At 47.7% G+C, this 5,121-nt stretch overlaps 1 pseudogene; it reads right to left on the bottom strand.

The window, feature by feature from the left end:
* LOC103581811 overlaps positions 1–856 on the bottom strand; it is a 1,497-nt pseudogene extending 641 nt beyond the window's left edge.
* Between the last annotated feature and the right edge of the window lie 4,265 nt (positions 857–5,121).

Here is a 5,121-nt window from a genome sequence, read left to right as displayed (position 1 = left end):
TGGCGCCCGCCGCCACATCCTGTGCCCACACACTGGGTGAGGAACACCGTGCTGCCCATCCTCATTTGCTGGCACAGCAGGTGGAGGGCAGCCCGAGCCCCTTGGGACCCTAGCGTGTCCCTAGCCAAGGCCAATCGGCTGCCCTGCGGCTGTAGGCACCGCAGTCAGGGACCCGCAAGCTGCTGGCGGAGTCGCTGCTTCGGGCCTGGCTTGAGCCACTCCACAGCCACCTGCCCTCCACAGAGGCGTGACAGTCCTCCCACCAGGGCCTTTGGGGCCACGGCGGCGGCGGCGCACTACGAGCTGAACTTGAGCAGCGCGGTCTGCGCGGGTGCCCCCGAGGCTGGGCAGCAGCAGCGCCTCCTGCAGGCCGTGCCGGGAGGCTGCACCGTGAGCAGAAACGGCGGCTCCCGTCAGCGGCGACCAGTCCACGCGCAGCTCCCTCTTCTCGCCGCAGCGGGCGGCTGTGCAGCGAGATCATGGCGGCCTGCGCGCCGCGCCGCGAGCTGCAGCGGGCGTCGGGAAGCCGCGGTTCAGGCCGCCGAAGGTCATCGGCAGGCGGAACTCGTAGGCGGCCGGCGCGATGCCACAGTGGGATCCCCTGGTGCTCGGAGACGTCCTGGGGCAGCCGCCCGAGAACCCCTCCGAGCCGGCCGGCGGCGGGCTGCCCACCCGGCCTGGGGCTGGCCCGCCGTCCTTCCTCTGCCCCTTCACCTGCACCGGGCGGACGCCCGTCTCCCTGACCCGCGCCTCCAACGCCGCCTCCTTCTCTGGATTCACCTGCTCACCCCGGAGCTCACATGCCGCTTGGACTCCTAAGTTTCTACTACAGAAAACCTGGGGATACAAGTCAAGCCTCAATGGGTTTGGGGGGACAGAATTCAATCCACTACGCTTTCCCCCTACTTAAAACAAAAAATGACTTTTTGAAAACCAGGTCAGTTGTCTTATAAAAAAGATGTCATATTTTGTAGCAATCTGATTATTTCTTTGTGATGGCATTTAACTTCTTCCAAGGACGGCAGAAGAGCCACAGGCGAGGGCACAGGCAGGAGGATGCCACACTCAGGGCGGGCACTCTAGAGATGGGAGACAGGGAGGAGAAGAGCCAGTGCCCATTATGGCCAATGCTTGTGATGCAGGGAAGAGACAGAACACATGGTGATTGACTGGTCTGGGGAAAAAAGGGAAGCAGAAAACCATAGCAAGGAAACTGGTATTTCCAGCCTGGGTATCAGGGAGTTAAGTCACGCTGGTAACAGAACCAGGAGTTGGGGGAGGGGAGAGGATGGAGTGTAGGTGTTTGAATTTAGCTGTGTGGACTTTGAGACTTAGAGAGAGCATCCAGGTACAGATATCAAATGGACAATCAAAAATGCAGGCTCGTCCTATCTTAAAGAGTTAATTTTCCAATCCCTATGGTGATTCCCAAATTCATATTATCAGAATGAGGTGGGGAACCTGTTCAAAGCAAGACCCCCCGGCCCCCACCCTCATAAATCCTGCCTACATAGATCTGGGAAGGGCCAGGAATGCATATGATTTAGAAACCAAGAGTAGAGGCCACTGCTCCTGGCACTCTGCTCACTCTGCAGTCTGTAATCTCCGGCCTTTATAGTTCTGGATATGCTTCCAGAGCACACTCATTCTGATGGCATTTGCAGAACATGAAACTAGTACACTTTTCTGGAGGATTGGAAACATACCTTCACATCTGAAAATAATTTTTTCCCAGTCTGTATTCCACTGGTTATGGGAATGGCTTTGACATTCTAGTATATAACTGATGGTCGAGGTCTGCAAGTACCAACTACTACAACACAAAGATCAATTCTGCTAAAACTGTTTGTGACCAATGTAACTCATGACTTCATGACTACTAGGTTGATGATAATGTGCAGCAGTTCTTTTGTTCTAAAAGATGAAGGAATTTATTTGTGTCAGGTAGCAAGAACTGTCAGTGTAGCTGGAACAGGGCTGATATTTAGGTTCTGTCTGTCTTCCTGCTTGGCCATCCTTGCTGTGTGGATTTTCATCCTCATGGTTGCAAAACGGCTGCTGCACCTCCAGGTGGGAAGAAGGAAGATGAAGGAAGGAGAAGGGGCAAATGGCTGGAAAAGGGCAAAAAGAAGTTGGGTTAGCCATTTGGTGGGGCTTAACCATACTAGAAAGAGCCCTTAAATGTTTTATGGTATCTAAATGTGCTTGCAACCATGGCACATTTCTGCCCCTTGACACATTTTTGTTTGAGTGAGGAAGGGAAAGACTGAGGATGCACATAAAAATATTCCCAGTTAACAGAAGTCGAAATGAATTAAGACATAAAGAACACACATGTTTGCACTTAGACATGGTATACAGCCAATTTTGTCATGAAGACTGCCTTATTACTTTTGCTATAAGTGGTATTCTAAATGTTCAACATTTGACAAGGGGAATTTCCCTTCCCTTCTCTAATTTCCCTACAGTATATATTAAACTGATTGCTTTATTTTAACAAGGGGGATCCTGCTTCCCTAACCATCCTCCCGACCCCCAGCTTGATCCTGCACTCCGCGGGCCTTTACTGAGAGACAATTGCACTACCAATATGATTTAATGCGCTCTGGCTCTTTAGCGTTAGCCCTTCTCCACCTTACAATAGTTTTAACTCTCAAAGGGTCAGGTTCCCATCCTATATAATTCTTGGAGAGTCACATAAAACTTAAATTTGGCCCAGAGTTTTCTTATCATTTATAATTTCCATAATACTCTCAGAGTCACAAAACTATCCAGTGTTTCAGGCATGAATGATCTGCTGTTTTTCATGAATAAAAATTCTCTGAGGAGTAAGGTAAGGAGTGCCAATAGGATTAAAACTGTCATGGGGAATTGTAAATAAAAGTCATGCCCCGACCTCCAACACCCTCATCTTCCTTCCACCTTTATAAACACCCGTGTCTGCAGCTGCCTTTCAAAAATGCCCCACGACAGAAATAACCATGCAAGAAAAATTGGCAATGAGATGAGGGACTGGCCTTTCCGTCATGGGTGGATGGGGAGCCGGAGCCCCGCACAGCATCTGGGTTCCCATCTCTCAGGGCCTGGGAGTCCCCTGTCCTGAAAGTCCTCTCTGGCAGAGCTGTTTCAAATTCCTACCAACAGCCTGGAATTCGACACGGTCTGTGTAGTTGTGTTTCCTTCCCACGTCTCTTTTGTCTTTTTGGGTTTTTTGTTGCTGTTGTTGTTTTTAGTAGATTGCTTTATCTTCCCAACTCTATTGCAGTCCTTGAACACAGGGACCATGTCCTGTTCTTTATTTTTTATATCATATTATGTTTATATTTGTTACAATGTATCATATGGGCTTACAGTGTTTTCTGAGTCTCAGAGTTTTGTAAAATGCCCAGAGTTGGGACCAGTGAGGCATCTCCAGCTCCCTGAATTTACTCTGTAATTTTAATATTACTTATGAGAAATTTCCGCATATAACCACCATCTCCACAACAGTCTCACTGGTTTCAACGGGTTAATGTCAGCATCAGTGCTTCTCCACCCCCAGCGGACTGCACGCATGTCACTCATTCACTTGCAAACTCGACTCTGAGGTTGCCAGACCTAAGGTTGGCCTTGTCTGTGAATATGAAAATGGAGTGAGACCATAGATCGCCTGCGCTCAAATTTCTATTCTACCACCTCCTTTCAATATTAGGCAAGTTACTTAATCTCTGTGCTTCCGTGTCTTTATTTGTAAAATGGGAATAACACTTCCCTCACAGGATTAATACGAAAATTACATGAATTAGTATTTGTCGAGTGCTTAAAAACAGCGTCTGACATGTGGTAAATACTACATAAGGGTCTGTTAAGAATAACTCAGGGCTTCTACTAGTAGGTAAGGAAGCAGGTGTGTATTCCTCGTACGTTAGGTGTGGTGGGAGGGTAAGAAAGGTGGGACAGGACACTGTGACAGAAGACGGTGTGAGCTGTGGGAGCCGTCTCAATGGCCTGACTTCTGGATCTTCCTGCCTCTCCCGATACTTTGCCCTTGGCTCACTGAGGCCTGAAATTTCATAGTCACACCCTGTTGTGCTTTCAGTGTTGCCAGACAAGGGCTTTGTCCTCCACTAGACGACCTCGAGAGAGAGAGAACACATTAATCCTCTCTGGGCACTTTCATTCCCTCGGCAAGTTTAGCAGATCATTCCCGAGAGGCGATTTCACTGGGTGCATTTGGAAAAAGAACATAAAAGAGGAAAAGAACATTCCTCTTCATTTGGAAAAAGAAGAGGTGTTGGGTGCCTGGCTGGTATGTGGAAGACAATAAGGAAAAAGGGAGATTGGGAGCCTTGCTGGGGATGGCCACACCTTGGGAACAGGTGGACAAAGATCTGACCTTTCTCCTGCAAACCTCAGTGTCAGGCAGGGCAGTTTGAATCCCAGCTCAGCCACTTAAGAACTGTGTGCTTTTGGACAAGTCCCTTAACCTTTGATGCCAGTCCTTAGGTTTCCCATCCACAAAGCTGTAGGCGGTCTCATGGGTTGCAGCAGGAATTAAATGTGTGTGGTTATTTGAAGTGCTTGGTGGAGTCTCCACACAGTAAATGAACGCCATGTGTCATTGCTCACTTTAGGCTTTTAAACAGCCTGCAATTTGAGGTTGCTCTTTGACTCACAGAAGGCATATGGCATTTAAAAAACAAGGAAGCTTTACAATACTTACCTACTTCAGAATCTAAAGCTTCCAGTGGAATTTCTTAAATGAAAAAACAATAATAATAATAATTGCTAAATCATTCACTGCAGCTATTTCTGAAGAAAATTGTTAGTAGCTCACAAGTTTGCTTTAGGTAGTTCCCTAGCTAACAGAATATTTAAATTCATACTAGTTACCAACTTACATGATGCTGTTTCTCTGATTATCAGCTGCTAGAGGACCCTACTGAGGAAATTAGAAATAGTGGTGCATTTTTGCAGCCAGTGGTACTGAATATGGGAGTGCAACAGATTGGGGGTACAAATACGAGACTTTTGAAATGAGCAGCATTATGTTTATTTTATTCACTTTCCACCTAGTCCTTATTCCTCAAACGAGAATCTTGCCCTTTGGAGATAGACTTAAGCAAATAACTTCTAATACTA

The sequence above is a fragment of the Galeopterus variegatus genome, unplaced genomic scaffold (genome assembly GCF_000696425.1).
Source record: "Galeopterus variegatus unplaced genomic scaffold, G_variegatus-3.0.2 Scaffold13997, whole genome shotgun sequence".
Classification (NCBI taxonomy): Eukaryota; Metazoa; Chordata; class Mammalia; order Dermoptera; family Cynocephalidae; genus Galeopterus; species Galeopterus variegatus.
This window is presented reverse-complemented; position numbering and strand designations above follow the sequence as displayed.